The 23286-nt window shown below is 44.9% G+C and overlaps 1 pseudogene across 1 annotated transcript in view; it reads right to left on the bottom strand.

The window, feature by feature from the left end:
• The window catches only part of LOC147737072 (uncharacterized), a 32331-nt pseudogene extending 9513 nt beyond the window's left edge, over positions 1-22818 (bottom strand). Inside the window, exon 1 of the transcript XR_015309392.1 lies at positions 22622-22818. The product of XR_015309392.1 is annotated as an uncharacterized LOC147737072 (transcript). The remainder of the gene's footprint in view (positions 1-22621) is intronic.
• Positions 22819-23286: the final 468 nt, after the last annotated feature.

The following is a 23286-nucleotide window of genomic DNA, read 5'->3' as shown; positions in this document are numbered from 1 at the left end:
TCGGGACTCTGCGTGAGTGCTGCGTCGCACCAATAAGTGCTTGGCATTTGAAGAATGAGGTGACTAGTAGGAAGCTATCTAAGTCAATTACCCAATACTTTGACAATAACGTAGGGTCGGTGGACTCCCCAGTCACCCTGTGGGAGGCCTTTAAAACCGTGATCAGGGGGGAGGCGTTGTCGGCCATCGCAGGTAAGTGAAAAGATAAAGAAAAACAGGTTGCCGCAGTGGAAGCAGATCTGGCGGTGTTAGAGAGGGAAGCGCGTGATACTGGGGCGACTGACGTACAACATCGACTGCAGCTAAAAACAACAGAATATAGGGAACTAGTTACACAGGAAGCTAAAACAGCAGCCATACATAAGATGGGAAGGCTATATGACCAGGGCGACAAAGCTGGGAAACTTATAGCATGGCTCGATAAAAAACAACAGGCCAATAAAGTAGTGCCGGAAATACAAACGGCCTCAGGGACTGTTGTGACTGAACCCCAGGAGATAGTGGCCGAATTTGCACGACACTATAAACAGGTTTACAGCCGGGAGTCCGACCGCCCAGAGGAGGACTCGGTAGCCCTCCTTACAGATATCCGACTGCCTTGTCTGTCGGAGGAAGACCGAGAAACCCTTCAGAGCCCACTCAAGGTCACTGAGCTTCAACGCGCTATAGCCGACCTCCGCCCGGGAAAAGCCCTGGGACCCAACGGCCTCCCAATAGAGCTCTACAAGCTAAAGCCGGATGCCCTCAGTAACAACCTAAAACACATGTTCGAAAAAAGTAAAGAGGCGGGACTGTTGCCACGAGACCAACGCCTAGCAACTATAGTGGCAATACCTAAAGAGGGGAAACCTAGAGAGTCCTGTGCCTCATATAGACCAATCTCGCTGCTCAACGCGGAGCCCAAAATTTTGGCCAAAACACTGGCAAATCGACTTCAATCAGTCCTGCCTACCCTGGTCCATCCGGATCAATCAGGGTTCATGCCCCACCGCAACACCACACTCAACATTCGACGTCTTAATGGGGTACACGGGCAACGACATAGGTTGCAAGAAGATGCAGTGGTGGTCTCTCTTGACGCCACTATGGCATTTGACACCCTAGAGTGGCCCTACATGATCGCGGTACTTCGTAAATTGGGCTTTGGGCCGAATTTTATATCCTGGATCCGTCTCCTTTACACTGAACCGCTAGCCCAGGTGGTGGTAAATGGTAAGGCGTCCGAGGTCTTCACCCTTGAGAGAGGGACTAGACAGGGCTGCCCTCTCTCTCCCCTCCTATTCACGCTTTCCCTTGAACCGCTTGCGGCCTGGATAAGGCAGGACGTCTACCTCAAAGGGATAGCATGGACGGAGGGATGGGAGGACAAGATCTCCCTATACACCGACAATATCCTTCTGTACCTCTCCAGACCGCGTAGATCTGTCATGGCGGTGCTTGATATCTTCACGAGCTTTGGACGAAACTCCGGATTTCGGATAAACTGGAGCAAATTCCACCTTTATGTACTCCACGGGGACCCCCCGAGGCTCCCTGCCACTTGTCCCATAACAATGGTGGAGGACGGCTTCAAATATCTAGGAGTCTTTGTCTCCACAGACAAGACTCTACTGTACGAAAGAAATCTACTGCCACCTCTAAGACGGCTCCAACGCGACGTTAAATCCTGGCGGCAACTTCCATTGTCATTGCTGGGCCGAGCGGCCCTTTTTAAAATGATGGCAATGGCAAAATTTCTATACGCTTTACAGAACTATCCAGACCCAGTACCCAACTCGTATTTTGCAGCAGTTGAAGCGACGCAGCGTGACCTCCTATGGGCAGGGGCGCCTAGAATCGCATTGCGCAAACTCACACTGGGGTGGTACGACGGTGGAATCGCCCTCCATGACATCCGCAAATATTACTGGGCCGCCCACCTCTCAGCAATCAACCAAGGTACATACAGTGACGGGAACGACCCCGGGTACGGGATGGACAGATGGCTACTTCCTGGGGGGAATTATGAGGTCGCACTCTACTCCAAGCCGGGTAAACACCAACTCACAGGACCAACTAAACACTCAGTACAGATATGGCACATTGCTCAGCGGAAACTAGGGTGGTCAGATGTCCTTACTATGTCAACTCCACTATGGGCCTCCGAAAAACTTGGCAACTTGGGGCACACCAAGGGGCTCCGTAACTGGGACCTGATAGGAATCTCACAAATCAGAGACATCTGGGGCCCTAAAGGAATCCACACGTTTGCCCACTTGCAGGACACATACGACCTAGCTCAGACCGAACACTTCAGGTACATGCAAGTGCGACATTCTCTGCAGGCGAACATTCCACCAGAGACTACACTGGCTCAGACCTCCCCACTCGAAGACAGATTACTGGATGGACACATTACAGACCACGCCATCTCTCTCACATACAAAAAGCTAATCAACAACCCCCCCGACACGCTCCTTCCCCTAAAAGAGAAATGGGTTGCTGACGGGCTAGAGATAGATGAGGAAGAATGGATGTATGCTCTTGCTTCCCCTAGGGAGGTGGCGATTTCGGCCCGATTGCGATTAATCCAACTGAAAATTCTTCACAGAGTGTATATCTCATGTACTAGGCTACAAGCGATGGGGAGGGGAGGAGAAGGGCTCTGTAGAAGGGGATGTGGAGGGACAGGCACCTTCTTCCATATACTGTGGGACTATCCGAAGGTGCAAAGATACTGGAGACGAGTGGTGCAGTGTATGCGGGAGGTATGGGAAGTAGAGATCCGTTTGGAGGCTAAGAGATGTCTCCTGAACATTTGGGAGCCCACGGACCTGCCTCCAAAGGGGAAAATCTGGGTGACACTTGGGCAGATGGTGGCGAAGAGAAACATTGCTAGACTGTGGGGAGCCCCCAATCCACCAAAACTGACAGACTGGCAAAGCGACATGGATTGGTGCATGCTGCAAGAAAAGACTGTATATACAGCGAGAGGATGCCCCCGAAAATGGGGAGAGGTATGGTCAAGCTGGAATGACTTTAGGGGAAACATATGTGAGCCTCCTCATGTCCCACAGACCGGCTCGGAAGACATGGACTAAACTGTTTTTCTTGTTGCTATAATGTGAGTAATGTATAAATTTTGGATGTATTCCTGGTGCTGTAACGGACTCAAGCTGAACGTAACTTACTGACCGTGTTTGTTTCATTACTTAATAAAAAAATAAAAACATTTTTTTTTTAAAAAGTGATGCTGGATTCCCATTTACTTCTTCTACAAAAGGGCCACTCTGGGTGACCTCTAGGACTGCACCAAGCATGCAATCCTTCTCCAGTCTCAGGCGCTGTCATTGTGTCTGATTCAGTCCAGTAGAAACTCCTAGTGTAGATGCAAGTTATGGAAAATCCTTATTAATCTCTAAAGGATTTTGTTGAAATCCTGAATTCTATGTCAGGAAGCGGAGGCGAGGATTATGCATGTTCTTTCTTCATTTTATTAACAGCAAGTTAGAAGAAACAGAAAAAACACAGGCTGCCAACTACATATCCCATGAGGCACAACAGTAACCATGGGCGCCAGTCCACCAATCATAGTCCAGCCGAATACATAAAGCAGCTCCCTCGACGAAGTCCGTCCTCTTTCTTCATTGCTGCCCTCAGTTAAGTCCCTTTGCATATTCTTAACTGCGTATTTGGGACTTGCGGGGGCAGTTTCCTTGTGTGACAGCTTTTATTTATATTGTATTGCTTGCGGGTTTCTCCCGCTGTGTAGCTGACGCGGTAGGCTTGGCTTGAGCATCTCTGTTTAGCCAGTGCGCCGTGCGGTGCTGTCTTTCCATAGATGCGCGGCCGGTGCTTCAGCTTCACCACAGCGTTCTTCGCGCACGTGTGGTGAAACACTCCGAGGCTTCTGGTGCTTCTTCTGTTGTGTTGCTCTGCCTCCCCCCCCAGCACTGACACCGCATGGCGGTCTGTTTTACGGGCTTTGCCCTTTAATAATAAGCGTGGCCTGGTTGTATTAAAAAAAAAAAAAAATTTGAATATATGTGAAAGTCTTCACAGCCACTTCTGTAGTACATTGAAGTCTAACATTTTGGTTACTCACCTGTTTCTAGAGGCACTCGTGTTGGGGGGAGCCTTTTATAATTTAGTAGGGTGTATATGTTTATGGGTGCCCGGCCCTCATTAAATATGCAGTCACCTTCTGACCATGACTATGTATCAGCTCACTCTGCTGAGGTGCAGCCCCCCCCAGGCACGCACTCCTGCAGAGGTTGACAAGCTCCTTTCTTCGGCCATTGCCCAGGCGCTTGCCCCTCTGCAGGACAGCGTTAACAAATTGTCTGCGCATGTGTTCAAGACTGGTTCTGGTGTTGTGAATCGATCTAGGACCCTAATTAAATATTCCTGATTCATGCCCTTATGTGGTTATAACAAAACATATCCTTATAAAGGCATAAGAATCATGTCCATATTTAGTCATAGCCAATGCAGTACTAATACGGCAAGGCTACTCCCATGGATTCCAAGAAAGTACAACGTGTTCTTTAAACAAATCCAAGCCTCTGGTAGCCCGGCAATTTCCCCTCATTTGTCTTGATTTGTGCAAGAACTCCTGGAGTCCAGAACATACTGTTAGTTCTTAGTGACGTCTTATGTCAAACCTTACATCAAACACGCCACCTTCCAGGTATAAATATACCAACGTTGCCTTAAGCAAATACACAGTGATGGTTTGGAGCAGAGCGGCTATCTACTTGCCCGAAGCCCAGCTGATGCGAGAGCCGAAGGAAGCCGACCCTCCCATTGACGCACTGAGAGAGACGCTGTCTTTTCTCCTGCCGAGAAATCCAGCTCCGGTGTTTCCAGTCACCCTTGCGGGTTACTGGGAGATCGAGTCCTGAGAGAGAGATACAAGACCTCCTTCATTCTAAAAACGAAGGTACGGAGCTGACTAAAACCTTAAGAGAATTCTTGATTCAGATTCTTGGCAAAATAACCAACTTAACTTAAACTGCTACTCACTTACTCCTTCCCACGTATTAGGCTTAGGTCAGGTACACCGGGGTAGGCGTATATTAGAAGCACCAGTTGAGTACGTTAGTCAATGTTTTTATGTATGTATATATTTTAACCATTTTAAAGTATCATATGGCTAAGAAACCATATCAATGCTTTTACAGTATTATTTCATAATACTTCTTTTACTGTACGCAATTTACTTTATGATAAGTATTGCAACTGTGGCAATTCATTTCTCTTGCATGAGAAAGAAGACTGCTCAATAAATAACAACTTTTATTGAAAACGCCCGTCTCTCTATTTCTCTGCACTCTGGTGAAACTAAAGCATGCACGATTGACTGAGTGAAATAGTTGTCTATTGTTTTCACACGACTCTGGAGATACACTCTTATTCTGAGGGAGCAAAGTTGTCATGTTTATACGGTTGTCAGAAACTAATCCCTTCTTGTCTATTCAGGGAAGTTAACACCTCCTTGTTCACTCAAGAAAGTTTCTAGTGACCTCTGAGCTAGCTGGCCAAATTAATTAAGTTTAATATAGTCAGTAGAGACCTATATAACCTCAGTCCTACGTCTAAACTGCTGTCTATATTATTCCAATGCGCAGAGCCTATTGGGAAAATAGGAACTACACTACATGGCGCCCAACGTGGGGCGCCATGTAGTGTAGTTTCTAGTGACCTCTGAGCTAGCTGGCAAAATTAATTAAGTTTAATATAGTCACTAGAGGCCTAGATAACCTCAGTCCTACTTCTAAACTGCTGTCTATATTATTCCAATGCGCAGAGCCTAGTGGGAAAATAGGAACTGCACTACATGGCGCCCTACATTTGGTAAGGCGATAATCTAACGCAAGACGCAAGACGCTAGAGTAACTCAGTCGTGCTTTTCACACAGACCCCTTTTTCCCGTAAAAAACTCCAATAGACGTCTGGAGTGGGTAAAAGGTTAATATCCGCCGAAACATAGTAGGATGAGAATCCTATGTATTCGTTTTTGGTTTAGTCAACGTTGAAGGATACAGTGTTCCAAAATATTGTGCACCTAATCTTGGTTTCCCTTGAAACTTGTTCTGCATAAAAGAAAAAAAAAACTTTCTGTCACAAAAAATGCCAGAAAGTGATGAAGAAAGAGAAGCTGCTTTAGCAACTCAACTAATAACTGAGGACATAAGTCTTCAAGATGAAGACCCGAATGCTATAATCATTCCGGTCAATGTAAGAAGAACCATAACTATTAAACTCATAGAAAATGGACTATCATCGAGAGGTGTTACAGTCATATTCGTGGTAGAGGCCCATGAATATCGGCAGACAGAGGTATTCTATTCATGGATACACTTTCCAGCAGCACACGCTGTAACACAAGTCTTCCACTATTACAAAATAGAGGAACCTCCGGACGAATACGCTCCTTTCGAGGACGTTGAAATCCCACTAACTTACCAAGAGCACCTGCTCTGGTTTAATGGCGCCCTAAAACATCAAAATCACATCACCAGGCTCGGTCCACTAGGTAGACCAGGAGCCACGTGGCCGGTTCTAGCCAGCTACACACCACATCCTGACATTGAAAAGATGTCAGACCGAGAGCTTTTAGCTCAGCTAAAACTGCTAATTAAAATACATACACAATTGGTCCAATATGTAATGCGGACTTCAACAGTCCAACCAGCAATAAAAATTCCACAGACCACCCCTCAGCAGGGGAACATAAACAAGATAACTCCACAAAATATACAATCAGCGATTGGCAAAATTCCCGCAAAACGGGAACAGATTCCATTCTGGTTAGCTCAGAAAATTACTCAAATAGAGGCAGCATTTCCTGATACTACACCTTATGAGGAACACAGAATTCTGACTATCTGCCTTCCAATGGGGATCGCACCACATGTGGAGGACTGTGACACTTGGGGCACAGTCTTTGCTTCAATTTACACAAAAACACATGGTGTTCCATCTATGGCGGTTATACCAGACGTACTAAGCCAAATTCAAAATGAATACGGTCCAGAGCCTGCTTTAAATCTAGGTATGAAATTACTGAAAGACTTTAAGCAAGTCTCGGCTATACTACTAGCCAACATAAAAGGAGAAGCAGCATCTGTGGCGATCGGCCAGAAACTGAAAGAAACAGATATAGCAGAACAACCATTTGAACTTGCCAGAATCATAGAAAAATCCTATGAAGAATTAGGTAGAGATAGTTTGGGTGGGAAACCAGTAAAACCCCAACTAACTGACAATCCTGAAAAAAGATTTATTAAAAATAATCTCAACACTCCAAAAAAGAGTTGGGAGGGTAATAAACAATCCACTCCCAGAGAAAAACGATTCCAGTCCAGAGGAAAGTCTTCTCAACGAAGAGATAGATCTATAGAACGAGGAGGCAAGTCTCCCCAGAGGGAGCCCTCTGAGAAAAGATACAACCTTAGGAATAGGGATAATTTGAAAAAACCGGACAGATATCAAGACACTGATACACGTCCCTCTCGATCTTTTCAGACTTCCTCACAGAAATCGGAAAGAAGAGGACGGTCAGAACAGAAAGAAGAGCACGTCAAGTCCAAAGACAAGGAACCTGCTCATCAAAGTAAAAAATTACAATTTCCAAAGAAGAAGGTAGCTAGTGTTAAAATAAAACATGCCGAGGATTCTGAGGACACAACTGAAAAACGGAGAGTGGACCCAGACAATGCTAGACAGCGCAGCAGAAGTGACCATAGTTCGCAAGATCCTGATGAATCTTCTGGAGACAGTGAACACGAATGAATACATTCAAGTGGAAACTGCAGACACCAGAGTTAGCAAACCCCATAAGTTATACGAAATAACATTACGTATAGAGGGGGACAAAACTAGGAAAGTAAGGGGTCTCTTTTGGGATAACCTTTCGAAAGGCTATGACATCCTGTTAGCTGAGAAAGACTGGCCACCAGAGTTTGTCAGGGAGTGACCTCATGGCGAAGAAATAATTATGCCTGCCTTCTCAAATAACATTCCAATTCATAAAAAATACACATTGGCACGAAAATGGGCAGTGGCACAAGCTCCTGTATTATATAAAAATCATGTAGGATGGGGTGAGGATTCTCCTCACCATAAAATCCAGTTAAAAAATCAACCTACTGCACAAAGGCAGTATCCCGTTAAGCAAGAAGCTAAAAAACAAGTCAGGGAGATCTTAGATCAACTTGAATATCAGGGGGTGATTGTAACATGCACCTCGCAAATGAACAATCCTTTGTTTCCTGTCTCCAAGCCAGACGATTCATATTGTCTAGTTTTGGACTACAGACACCTTAACTCATGTTGCAAAACATTTGCAGTACAAAACTCACACAGTGCAGCACTAATGAATAACATTGTGCGCAAAAAATATAAAGCGACATTAGACATCTCTAATGGATTCTTCTGTCAAAACATTGCACCAGAAAGCAGGTATTTGACAGCTTTCTCAACAATGGGGTCGCAAAAACAATTCTGTCGACTCCCACAGGGATTCAAGAATAGCCCAGGATTATTCTCAGCCAGGGTAACAGAGTTACTACAAATATATGATGATGAAGCATTGTCATATGTCGATGACATCTATCTTACAGACGACGACCTGGAGACTCACTTGAAAAGATTGAACACCATTATACTTGGGTTCGCAGCTGAAGGGTACAAATTCAACTTTAAGAAGTCTTGAATTGCCCATCTAACTGTCCTGTTTTTAGGATAAGAATTATCAAGTGAAGGCAAAAGCCTAGCAGACAACTTCTTAGAGAAGTGTGCTGTACTCCAAGCTCCAAAAACGCTGAAGAACTTACAATCAATACTAGGTTTTCTGAATTTCTGAAGAACATACATTCTAAATTATGCAGAGAGGGTTAAACCTCTCTACGAATTAATAAAACCTGATTTCAAACAAAATAATTGGACTCAAAAACACACAGAAATCTTAAGATCATTACAAATAGACATGTTAACAAAAACAAAACTACAAACACGCAAAAACATACGCAACCTTGTAATCCGAGTCATCCCAGGAAGATGCGGATTCACGTTCCTGACCTCTAATGAGGGAGAAACGGTACCAATAGCTTACAAATCACATTTGTACACACAAGCGGAAATGAATTTCAGTTCTACTGAAAAAATTCTAACTGCGGTTCAAACTGCTGTAGCAAAAGAAAGAGCCCTAGTCCAAGGGAGAAACATATCTTTTTTAACAGCAGAATCAGCCCTTGAGGCATTAACAAGCCCACACAATCTAAATGCTGTGGCATTAGATCCAAAATGGATACAATGGGAAAATTCTCTTGCTGCAGAAGACGTGAAACACTATTTTGATCCGAAAATGAAAAAACTAGAACATCTAGAATATGAACAGGAATATCCTCTGCCAATCGAAATTCTGCCTCTAGAACAGTATTCCTGTGTAATCTACATGGACAGATTTGCACAACACTACGTTGTGGACAAACAACTTTACTATCACGCGTGCACGATTGTTAAAGGTCGCTGGCGCTTAGGTAAATTTAGACCAATGATCACCAAAACTGAATCACTCAGAAACTGTACAGCTCAGCGAGCTGAAATAAAATCTTTAAAGATGGCGCTTGAAAATGCCGATCGCGAATTCCCGACACTAATATAGTGTGATTCGCATTTCTGAGTCAGGTCTTACAATAATGACATGCAGACATGGATCAAGAACGGTTACAAAGATGACACAGGTGCCACAATAAAACATAAAAAGCTTTGGGAACAAGTAGTTCTTTTACAGAAAGAACTACAAAAGACTCACGTGATACATACACTGAGTCATCAACGTGATGGCGTTCACGTTGCAGGGAATTCATTGGCTGATAGAGCCTCAGCGGCAGCAGTTCAACCGGCTTCCGTAGCCACAAAAAAACGTTCTGAAAAAGACATAGATGGAGAAACTAGGCTGGCAGTAAAAGCCTCATTAAAAGGCGACTATGCAGCATTACCTCTAGGCTATCCACTCAATAATACATACATAATTGATGCAAACTCCGTTCCTTATGCTCAAATCCCTGGAGTGGGGGATAGAGTAATTCCAAACACGAACCGGAGGGCTTACTTGATTCAAGAAGCACACATGGGACAGGGTCTGAGGTGCCAAGAGATCTTAAAATCCCTAACTGAATTAGAATCAGAATACTGGTGGCCGGGGATGAGCCTGCATGTTTTTAACTTTGCAATGGCTTGTCACAACTGCAATAGAGATCGCAGTTGTGAACCGGACCAGAAACCAGCCCAGATACCACTATTAGAAAGCATAAGGCTATCTATACGCAAACGTCCAGAAAGATATCAGCGATGCCATAATTATTAAGACTAGATTCCCTTAAGATGTAGGCATTGCATTGCGGTACTCTAGTCCCTTCCATCCTAAGGGAAATGCGGTAGTGGAAAGAAAAAAACGTGACATAAAGCAATCTATAACAGCGAGGGTATTAGGTTCGGGTGATGGGTGGGTCAAACATCTAATAAATGTCCAACTTAGTCTTAACAATCTGCCAAGAAATTCTCCACAAGGTATCACTCCTTACGAACTATTGTTCGGCACTAGAATGAAAGTCCAGGACTTAGATTGTCAGACTTCAGTGGTGAAAAAAAAAGCCTTTGATATCAAAGATCGTTTGGCTGTTTTACAGGCCTCAAATGAAACAAGAAGAAGTCTTAGTAACATAAAGTTAAAGCCAACAGCCACTGAAGAGAAACCACCTCTCCCAGCAAGACCTGTCTGGATTCCAAAGATTGGGGATTTAGTCAGAAAAAATATCGCGGTGAAGAAGGTATTTGGGCCTTCTCACAGAAAAGCAGTACCTGTCTTAGCAATCAGCGGAACAAGATCAGTAGTACTACCGCCCCTTGCTGGTAAAAAGGAGAACAGAGTTGTATCCATCGACCTGGTAAAACCACAATCATGTGGCCAATAATTAGTATTAGGCCCAGTGGACTCCCAAGAAATAGTAGAAGACCAAATCTTGCTACAATCCAAGAGGTTCAAACTGAGAGACTAATCACCTTTGATAAACCTACAGTGAACAAAAATGGACTATGCAACAACGCCATGGAACTTGTGCCTCTTGAAACCCAAACTGCAACAGTTCGTCAAGAAACACCAGTCTACCATGATGTAGCCTCAGACTATACTAATGAAACAAAAAAAAATGCAAAGACAAATGAAAATCCGGAAACAATTCCAACAATTGACAGAACTGCATCTGGCTACTTCGTCAACTTCGATGACTTTTCTTATAATCCAAGGGAGCATGAAGAAATGCCAGCAACAAAAACTTTCAAAGAAAAAATAACTGAACTTTTTCACCAACTAAAAGAAACATATCTGGTTTCACCATGGATTGAATTTTGGATTGTGTTAGGTGTACTTTTCCTCCTCCTTTGGCTCATCATGGTTTTATGTTTGGGTAGATTTATTGATGGAAAATATAGTACAATGGACACAGCAAGTCAGAACATCAACTTGGTCCTCTCACATCGAGAAAAGAGAACTGTCACCAGTAAACATCACAGCCAATCCAATACCCGGTGGGGTAGCATGGGACAAAATGAAGTATGACATCTATGGCCCGATTGAGCTCTTGAAATATCCTCATCAATTTAAGGTTTCCTTAAGTGACTTTGTGACACCAAGTACTTTCTCTGATGATTGGGACTTTGAAAATATTAATAATATGATGTCAGATTTAGTAATGTCAGAAAAATTTACAGAACATGATTATTTACAGGGTTCATCGAACTATGAAGAAATGCACTGTTTTAACCACTATGGTCATCACTATTTGCATAAATCTGCTCAACCTAGAAATGTTTTAACTTATAATCAATGGGAACATTGTCCAACACCGCCGAAGGGCAGCTCGAAAACATTTTTTGAGAAATTCACATACTTCTCAGGGTTTAACAACAATGATCCAGAAACGTTTTATTTTATAAATGACAAATTAGACAGGAATGAAAACAATGTTGACAAATACTAAAATGATTTATTCTGAAAAATTTTATGATAAAATGTCTACAATTGGTTTTGAATTTTGGAAAAATAACATTGAAACAAAAACTATCTGGGGGACAAAAGACTGGCAGGTACAAGGTCTAGAAGCATTATTTAGAGCCTGTGTGATCCCAGAATAAATGATATTCCTGAATGACACCATTCAACAGACAACCTGTCTTGGTTTAGCCAAGATTAAAGATTTAAACAAACCGTCTATTCCAACACCCATACCTGATGATAGTAGTACTACAGATATGGAGGTAGACGTATCCCATATTTTACACCAAAACAGAACAAATCCTGATTGGAAAAAATGGTTGATCTGGCCCACAGACACTAATAACTGTCAAGATAGATTCCTGAACAAAACACAGGGGTTCAAACAGAACAGGTCAGACCCAAGATATTCCCAGAGACAACATCCAGGGATATTTACAACATATAGTGTAGACAAACTCTGCCTTGAATGGCTACAGAAATCCACACTGCCAGAAATTAAGCAACACTTGACTTTACTTAAAGACAGTGCTGACTTGCGAGATTTCATAATGGGACCTCGCAAACAGCGTCAAAAACTTTTCATACACGCCGGTATATACGCTGCTTACAACGAAGCTTGGAAAGTAATGCAAATTGAAACTGCAGAAAAAATACGAGAAATTGATCGTATAAATTTGGAAAAATCACTTTCTGTAGTGGACAATGGGTTAACGATTCTGTCTTCCAGGATTTATTCATTGGACAGTATTGTATCATCTGCTATTGATATAATAGAGCAGGACTTGCTAATGTTACTACATGGTCAATCCCAATTACGTTCTATTATACAGCTAGGCTGGACGTTGCAAAACCTGCGTTCAGGCTACGTGCCATGGCGTCTAATCCACACAACGTCATTATTCTCTATCTTTAACCTTACTGATAAACAATTCAGTTTGGCACAAAAAGGAGCAGACTATATGATTCTGAGCATTGAAAAACTTGAGAGATTACCATTGACAATGTCAGAGAGACCTGTCATTGAATGGATAATACACGGAATTATTACAATTCCGATAACAACTTTCCAGTTTAAGTATTGCCAAAAATATATACCAGCAGGCCTGTATGAAAGGTTGGGTAAAGGATACATCAAATCAACCTGGAAATTACCTTACACTCATAGATGTTGGAGTGGGAGAAATAAAGAGGTATTCCTTAGTGGTAACAATTGTAAACAATCACTAAGCGGTACACTTATGTGTCAAGGTATTAACTTGCATGGAGCATGCGAAGGTTCATCGAATAACCTTTTCATGTCATCTGCACGGCACTCCTGCAACACAGATAGAGCCTTTTTTCAGACAGCTTTCCAACTGCAGTTACGTTCTAATAAGTGACCACAGCTGTTGTGGCATGGTGCTCGGAAAAGCCTATATTGTAACCGTCACATCCAGGGTCGTTTGCTGTATGCAAGTATTGTATCCTATCAGCAATCCAGACATGGAGGCAACACTTTGGCCTTCTCTGAATATCTCTTCTATTCGAATTGATACTTTAAGCAGAATGAAGTCTATTCTTTTACAGACAACTGTGCCTTTAACCTCGTCCAAAGAGAAGTATGATCTGCAGGTTGCAGGGACAGCAGCAGAGATACACTCCCTATTATCAACAAACTGCCACGTACATTTCGTAGAAGTGTTAGGTCAGATTTTTAACATGTCTGATACCAGTGGCATCGCACATGTATTTAAGACAATTTTTCAGGGCTATTAGCACCATTTCAAGCAGTCCTGAACATCTTCCCGAATTTTGTGCATTCATTATTTGGCGGCCTGCCTCTTCTTTTGGGACTCGTAGCAGGAATTTTATTTTTGCTCCTTCTTCTCCGATATGGCAAGCCAAGCCACAGACAAAACCCAAGCTACAATGGAAGAAACGATCCTAGCAATACGCTACCGGGACCAAATCACTAAAGTGCGCGGATTAGCCCGGCTAAGAGATCTAAGTGAAACCTGCTTTCTTTTATTCAGACCAATCTGGCAAGATTGCATCTTACCTGTGCTTCGATGTCTGCTATGCGGAGAAGAATGCGTGTTGGACATCTGTCTTACACTACCATCCGCAGTACCAATGGATATCGATACTTTGCTCGGTCCGGTAACGACTCATGCAACGTATTGTCCCCAGCGGCTACCTATTCTGATGACGGCATTCGTTGAGACTTCACCATTACGAGTAGATGGCGGTGAAGTACGAGATGAACGCAGCACCACACAGGTACAACCTTCTGAGAGCATTGCTGATCCAAATATCGATGATAGCAATTACTCTCACATATGTACAATTTCAGCTTTTTCGGACTTGGTCAAACTTTCACCTACTGTTGTAGACCAATTTTTCACAAGCCTGTCTGATATGATGTTCTCTCCTAGCAAAGGGAATAACTTTTAAAACAACGAGAACACAGCGTTCCCTGAACTCTGAGTTCGGCCTTCAGTTTTGATAAACAACACTACTGAAAACAATTGGAACTATTTTTCCCCTGAAAACGAAAATATTATTTTTACATTTCCAAAATATTTACCTTTTTTTTGGCACATGGTACTCTGCTTAAAGTAGAACTATTCTTAGAGAACAGAGCTTCTATTTTTAGGAACTCTAGAGACAATATTTTACCTCAGCCTCTAGCATATGTACAGTATTGTATAAATATGTGATGAAATGGTCTCGACCTTCTTTTCTGTATTCAGAGCCATTTCATAAATGTAATTTAAGCAAATCATTCAGCCGATATTTATATATGCATTATCTGAATGATACAACTGCTTAAGAAACGTACAGTATAATACTAATTTTTCGTGTATATACCATATACCATTTCAAATGCAATCAATGTATTTTGGGGTGGGTTGGAAAACACATGCATCGTTAATTTGTTTACTATTGCTTAGTATTTTTAGTAATGATTGACATAATACGTGGAGTGGGTGTTGTGAATCGATCTAGGACCCTAATTAAATATTCCTGATTCATGCCCTTATGTGGCTATAACAAAACATATCCTTATAAAGGCATAAGAATCATGTCCATATTTAGTCATAGCCAATGCAGTCCTAATACGGAAAGGCTACTCCCATGGATTCCTAGAAAGTACAACGTGCTCTTTAAACAAATCCAAGCCTCCAGCAGCCCGGAAATTCCCCCTGCTTTTGTCTTGATTTGCGCAAGAACTCCTGGAGTCCAGAACATCCTGTTAGTTCTTAGTGACGTCTTATGTCAAACCTTACGTCAAACACGGCACCTTCCAGGTATAAATATACCAACGTTGCCTTAAGCAGCTGGAGCAGAGCGGCTATCTACTTGCCCGAAGCCCAGCTGATGCGAGAGCCGAAAGAAGCCGATCCTCCCATTGACGCACTGAGAGAGACGCTGTCTTTTCTCCTGCCAAGAAATCCAGCTCCGGTGTTTCCAGTCACCCTTGCGGGTTACTGGGAGATCGAGTCCTGAGAGAGAGATACAAGACCTCCTTCATTCTAAAAACCAAGGTACAGAGCTGACTAAAACCTTAAGAGAATTCTTGATTCAGATTCTTGGCAGAACAACCAACTTAACTTAAACTGCTACTCACTTACTCCTTCCCACGTATTAGGCTTAGGTCAAGTACACCGGGGTAGGCGTATATTAGAAGCACCAGTTGAGTACGTTAGTCAATGTTTTTATGTATCTATATATTTTAACCATTTTAAAGTATCATATGGCTAAGAAACCATATCAATGCTTTTACAGTATTATTTCATAATACTCCTTTTACTGTACGCAATTAACTTCATGATAAGTATTGCAACTGTGGCAATTCATTTCTCTTGCATGAGAAAGAAGACTGCTCAATAAATAACAACTTTTATTGAAAACGCCCGTCTCTCTATTTCTCTGCACTCTGGTGAAACTAAAGCATGCACGATTGACTGAGTGAAATAGTTGTCTATTGTTTTCACACGACTCTGGAGATACACTCTTATTCTGAGGGAGCAAAGTTGTCATGTTTATACGGTGGTCAGAAACTAATCCCTTCTTGTCTATTCAGGGAAGTTAACACCTCCTTGTTCACTCGAGAAAGTTTCTAGTGACCTCTGAGCTAGCTGGCAACATTAATTAAGTTTAATATAGTCAGTAGAGACCTAGATAACCTCAGTCCTACGTCTAAACTGCTGTCTATATTATTCCAATGCGCAGAGCCTATTGGGAAAATAGGAACTACACTACGCTGGTTTCCTGGGAGACAGTGGGGCTGGGCCTAGTGGCATTCACCCTGTGGTGCCACGTAAGGCCATTAAGCGTGACGCGGGGCACCTGGAAGGCTTCAGCAAGCTTGCGGAGGTCTTACATAAGAGTGCGCGCACGCTAAGAAGCGCACCCTACCGGGAGGAAGACTTACTCGGACAAACTGGTGGTGAGTCCACCCCAGACTTGGACCCTGATGAAGGGTTTCCCAAAGACGGAGAGGGTGAAGATGATGACAATTCCTCAGACGATATGTTTGATTCGGGCAAGTTTCGGTGTCCACGTTCTTCTTGTTCTGATGTTGGTGGTGGAGCTCAGGTTCATGCGGATATGTTTGACCCTTCCTGTATCTTTTGACCTCGGAGTTCTGATTGGGTACCTGATAAGAAGATGGAGGATTATGTTGCCGCAAAGATTAGGCAGCCTCTTTCTCAATAGGTGAGATCCCGCCTTAGGTCAGAATGCCCTAGACCGTCTTTTCCCAATGGCGTTGCTAGTACCCCAGAGTTGGACCCCAAGCTCTGCACATTTTTTACTAAATACATGAAGAATCCAAAAAAGGGGATAGATCGTTCCTGGAGGGCTTGTCAGGACAAGCTTCTTGATGTTGTGGGACCCCTAACTAAAATCATTGAGTTAGCGGAACGGTCCAGAGAGTCAGGCCTTCCTCTCCCTACGGACGATATTGCGGGATGGGCGCAAAGGGCAATGTGTCTCTTGGGCAATGCCAATTGTGCCCTCGCCGCCGAGCGTCGCCGTTCCCTACTTTTGAAAATGGATTCCAAATTAGGAGAACTGTCTTCCTCCGATGTAGGTTCAGTAGCTCAAGGTTTGCTCTTTGGTGATCCCTTCGTTAAGGAGCTAGGAAAGTTTGTAGCCACCTTTTCTGCCCTGGATAAGGTTTTTTGGGGGCCGGGCGAGGCAGGGGTCGCTCTTCCGGCCGACAATTAAACCAAGGTCCCAATAGAGCACAGGCAAAAAGAAATAATGGATGGAACAATGGCAGACAAGGAACCTTCTATCCTTCCCGTGGAGGCAAGGGACAAGGCAGAGGCAGTGGTGGCAACAAGAATGCACGAGGATTTAATGGTAAGCTTGAAAATCCTCTCTCCTGTTCGTCAGGGGCAGGATTTCTCTGTTTCTAGCAAACTGGGTGGATTTAACGTCAGATCCTTGGGTGTTAGAGACAGTTCAAGAGTTTCACATAGAGTTCTACGGGTCCCCCATCCAAACATCTCATCCTCGCCCTTTGGTTTTTTCAGACTCAGAGACCGATCTGATAGATCACGAGGTTCTAGATCTTCTTATGAAAGGTGCTATCGCTCTCTCCCATCTTCATCCGTCCGGATTCTTAAGCAATATTATTCTGGTAGAAAAGAAAGAAAAAGGCTTCAGACCGGTTATCAATCTCAGGTCCTTCTACGAGTGGTTAGATTACCGGCACTTCAAGATGAAGGTAATTCATCTGCTCAGGGACCTTCTTCTCCAGAACGATTGGTTGGTCCGGTTAGACCTCAAAGATGCGTATCTGTCAGTTCCAATTCCCCCCCCCCATTGCAGGTTCCTGCAATTCCAGTGGAAGGGTCAAACTTACGAATTCAAAACCCTTCCCTTTGGTCTCTCATCAGCTCCTTGGTGTTTTACCAAGCTTCTTCATCCTGTGGTGAAACATCTCCGCACCAAGGGTATTCGACTAATATTTTACCTGGACGATATGCTGCTCATGGATCAATCCAGGGATCATCTTCTCCTTCACTTACAGATAACAATATCCCTATTACAGAATCTGGGGTTCACCATCAATGTCCAGAAATCGGACCTGGTTCCCCAACTGAGCATGATCTTTCTAGGCTTTCGCATCGACACGAGGGATGCCTCCTTGAATCTTCCTTCTCAGAAGATTTCAAAGATCAAGAAGGAGATTCGACAGGTTCTCCGCAGAGACAGGATATCCCTACGACAGCTGGCCAGGATTGTTGGTTTGTTACGTCCTCGATTCAAGCCATCTTTCCGGGTTCTCTACATTACAGGGCCCTGCAGAGGTTGAAGGCCTCCCACCTGCGCAGGGGTCTCACTTACTCAGAGCTGATCTCCCTTTCCTCGGAGGCCAGGGCGGAACTTCTTTGGTGGATGGACTATATGGAGGCCTGGAATGGGAGAGCGATCTTCGGATCCCATCCGGGTCTAGTGATAGAATCGGATGCCAGTCGCCTGGGCTGGGGTGCCAGATGCGGCTCTCTATCGGTGGGAGGTCGGTGGACGTAGGAGGAACTCCTTCTCCATATCAATTGCCTGGAACGCCTAGCGGGCTCCTTTGCCATTCGATCTTTCACGACCAACAGAGTGTCCTGTTGTGTCCTTCTCAGGATGGACAACACGACGGCGGTGAGGTACATCAATCGCCTTGGAGGTACTCATTCCAAGATTCTGGCGGATCTCGCCAAGGATTTTTGCCTCCAACGTCAGATTTCGGTGACAGCGGAGTATCTCCCGGGAGATCAGAATTGTGTGGCAGACTGGAATTCCAGGAATTTCAGTGATGCCAGCGATTGGAGACTGGATCCCGGAGTGTTCTCTCAGATTGTGTCCCTTTGGGGCCTTCCCCTAGTTGATCTTTTTGCATCCAGATGGAACGCTCAGGTTCCCCGTTTCTTCAGCTGGACACCGGATCCGGGAGCGGAGGCAGTGGACGTTTTCCTTCAGGATTGGTCGGGGATACCAGCTTACGCTTTTCCACCCTTCCTTTTCATCCAAAGGGTTGCAGCCCAGGTCCGCAGACAGAGGGCCTCTCTGATCGTTATCACTCCAATTTGGAGAGCAGCTTGGAGAAGATGGGTCCGTTGGTGTGTGGCGAAACACCTGGATCCCGTGGGCGCCTGCGTTGCAGAAGTTGTGAACTTCCTATTGGAACTTTTTCAACAGAAATTAGCCTATGGCACTATCAACTCTTTTACGCCGGTCATTTCTGCTGGTCACTCTCTCGTGGATGGGGCTCCGATTGGGGAGCACCCATTGTTTTGTAAGCTTTTGAAAGGCATACGTCTTTCACGTCCACCGGAGCCTCGTTACCTGGGCCTCTGGGACGTTAATGTGGTACTTCGTCTACTTAGTATCCTGGCAAGATAATGATTTCCTTTCCCAAAAAGAGATTTCAGCTAAACTTGCTATCCTCCTGTGTCTTATTTCTTGTAAGAGAGTGTCGGATGTCAGGGCCCTTGATATTTCTGCCTGTGTTTTTTCCCCGGAAGGTGTTACCTTTACCATCTCCAGGAGAACTAAATCGAGTACGAGGTCAGTAATCTATCCTTTTTTTTCCAGATTCTCCGAAATTGTGTGTTGTTCGATGTTTAAAATCTTATGAAGATATGACTTTGGAGGTTCGTCCTCCGGGTGAACGGCAACTTCTGATTGCCATTAAGAAACTGTTCCAGGCGGTATCTTCTCCTACCATTGCTAGATGGGTCAAATGGATTATGACTGAATCTGGTTTTGACGTCAGGCATTTTGGGGCTCATTCTACTAGGGGAGCAATGGCCTCCAATGATGTCCAGATAGGTTGCAGGTTGGGGACATTATGAATGCAGCTGATTGGTCTTCAGAATCTATTTTTAAGAAATTCTATTAAACCAATTCATGAAGCCGTTGCGCTGGTGGAGAGTAAGCTTTGAACTTTCATAATGCTCGCCCCTGCTTCCTGACATAGAATGAGAAATTTCCTAGTTATCACAAAGGAAAGATTCAATTCTATTAAGGACACGGAGTCGAGGATTATCCCACCCTGGCTTTTCGAACCTCCCTCCCTAATGCTTGGAGGTCTTGCTGGATTTAGTATTTCTACATATCAGGAGAGTAATGTCTTCTTATATTTATGGTATTTTGTGCATTGATCTTGTTCTGTACATTTGCACGTTCTATTTCTCTTTTAGTTATGCTACTGATAGTACTTTTGCATTTGCATTTTATCTTGCTCTGTGGTTCTTCTCTTCGTTTTCTGTTGCCCTAGGATCTGATCAGAAGACTGATTAATCTGGGGACGACTTAACTTCCTGCAGTGACGAAAGAGGACCTACTTCGTCGAGGGAGCTCCTTTATGTATTCGGCTGGACTATGATTGGTGGACTGGCTCCCATGGTTACTGTTGTGCCTCATGGGATATGTAGTTGGCACCCTGTGTTTTTTCTGTTTCTTCTAACTTGCTGTTAATAAAATGAAGAAAGGTCATGCATAACCCTCGCCTCCGCGTCCTTAATAGAATTGAAACTTTCCTTTGTGATAACTAGGAAATTTCTCATTTGTTGAGAATTTGGTGTTCTATTCTGCACTGGGCTGTGGGACCATCGGGACTGAAGGCATGTTCCAATATACCTGCCTTTGATTCTGCATGCTCGGCACAGAGGCCAGTTGGGCTGGGACCATTGACTGTGACAACCCATTCTGGCCATCTGATTCATGTTCCAGTTTCCCAGGTTCCTGAAAACATCACACAGATCATGTCTTATTCTGCACATTATTAGTGTTTGAGGTATTTAAATTACCACTGTTAGTAAAACCTATACCCTAAGCGGTGCCACACTGGCCGTAACAGGCTTCCGGTGTTTCCCCGGGAGGCTGGAACAGTGGGGACCGATTGTTCAGTGCCGGGAAACATATTGGTCACTGGGGGCTGGTTTTGCTGTGGTGTTGCTATATCACCCCCAGCAACAAAAGAGGCAGGGGGCTGGTCCGTCAACATTGTCAGGCCTGGTTTGAGTTCCCAGTCAGGCCCTGACCCAGAGGAACAACATTTCCTCCTTGCACATACTGAACATCATTACTCTGCACACCAACGCCGTGCATATCCAAATTCACACCAGCAACAAACCCAGAATCAAAACAAGAATACAATCCGTGAGAACCACTTTCGTCACCCGTTTGGAAAAATTTTGTCTGAGCCATCATTATTTTTATTTTGATCTTCTTCTGCTTAGTAATAAAATTGTCACTAGAGTACTTTGGTTACAACAAAATCTCATCCAGAATGTTGGTCTGCAGCCCCTCACATTTTGCTGGATATGTGCACTAACATCTGGATGCAACGCTAAATGATGCGTCCTCTTTTTACCCGGTCTTCGACTTTGCAATATTGTCTGCAAACCTGCAATAATCTCTTGTAATATATAATAAAATATTTGGAGGCGCTTCACTCTGTGGCTCTTCAATTAGCCAGTTTACAAACAACTTACACTCATTCCACAAATCTCTTGGAACAACAATTAACAAACTTAAACTCAGCTCTCGACCACCCTGCCTGGACAAACAGGTCTCATCTCCACTGCATCCCTGCTGGACAGGCCCCACCTTCTATGAACCACCCAAACACAGGACAGGCCTCACCTCATCTGCACCCCTGGACAGGCCTCTCCCTTTCTGCACCCCTGGACAGGCCTCATCTCCTCTGCACCCCTGGACAGGCCTAATCTCCTCTGACCCCTGGACAGACCTCATCTCCTCTGCACCCCTGGACAGGCCTGCACCCCTGGACAGGCCTCACCTCCTTTGCACCCCTTGACAGGCCTCACCTCCTCTGCACCCCTTGACAGGCCTCACCTCCTCTGCACCCCTGGACAGGCCTCTCCTCCTCTGCGCCGCTAGACAGGCCACACCTCCTCTGCACCCCTGGACATGCCTCACCTCCTCTGCCCACCTGGACAGGCCTAACCTCCTCTGCACTCCTGGACAGGCCTCACCTCATCTGCACCCCTGGACAGGCCTCACCTCATCTGCACCCCTGGCCTCACCTCCTCTGCTCCCCTGGACAGGCCTCGCCTCCTCTGCACTCCTGGACAGGCCTCACAGGCCTCGCCTCCTCTGCACCCCTGGACAGGCCTCTCCTCCTCTGCACTACAGGACAGGCCTCACCTCCTCTGCTCCCCTGGACAGGCCTCTCCTCCTCTGCACCCCTGGACAGGCCTCTCCTCCTCTGCACCCCTGGACAGGCCTCACCTCCTCTGCACCCCTGGCCAGGCCTTACCTCCTCTTCACCCCTTCTGGACAGGCTCCAACTCCTCTGAACCCCAGCTCAAGGCTTCTCCTCCTCTGCCCCTCCTCTGCACCCCTGGACAGGCCTCTCCTCCTCTGCACCCCTGGACAGACGTCTCCTCCTCTGACCCTGGGCAGGCCTCACCTCCTCCGCTTCCCACTCAGCCTCAGCAGCAGGAAGAGCTGAGCTCTCCTGATGTCACCATGAATGCCAGGGGGGAGGGGGTGGAGGGTGGAGGGGGGGATCTGATCCATGGATTCATAAATTGCAGCCAAGTGAGTTGGCAGCTCTCCTACCTGATCAGAAACCTGTCCGGGCTCTCTCCTCCTCCTGGGGGCCTGCAGGGGAACAGATCTGGGGTCTGAGGGGGGCAGGGGCATATCTGGGGTCTGAGGGGGGGTCTGTGAGGGTCTGAAGATGGAGGTAACTGCAAACACAGACAGACAGGGCCCCTTCCTCCTCTGCAACAGGCTGGACACAGAGCACAGGGAGAAAGTGATGTCACCCCCGCTGCTGGTGCTGTCTCTGCCACCGCTGACCCGGAAGAGGAAACCTTTCTCTTTTTCATCCAATGTGCAGCTCAGTGGGTTTCATCAGCAGGCGAGGAGCGCCCTCTGGTGGCCGCTGACGGAACTGCCGCCTCCAGGCTCCAGCAGTGAATACATTTCACATAAACAAGCACTTATACCTGTAAAGACCTGGGATTTCAGATGTCTCAGACGGGAATGTTTTTAAGGGTCAGACAGTTCAAGTACAGGGCCTCACCTTTGGCTGCTGCTGTAAGAAAGCATTTATAGCTTCACTTCAGATGAGCATCTTCCAAACATTGTTGTATAGGACTTAAGAGTATTTACAGAAAGGTGACAACTGGAAGCGACAGTCCGTATTTCAATGAATATATCTGTATTTCATTGAATATATCTGTATTTCAATTCATATATAGGTATATGGGTCAGTTTTG

This window comes from Lissotriton vulgaris, chromosome 1_1 (assembly GCF_964263255.1).
Source record: "Lissotriton vulgaris chromosome 1_1, aLisVul1.2, whole genome shotgun sequence".
In the NCBI taxonomy this organism is placed as follows: domain Eukaryota; kingdom Metazoa; phylum Chordata; class Amphibia; order Caudata; family Salamandridae; genus Lissotriton; species Lissotriton vulgaris.
This window is presented reverse-complemented; position numbering and strand designations above follow the sequence as displayed.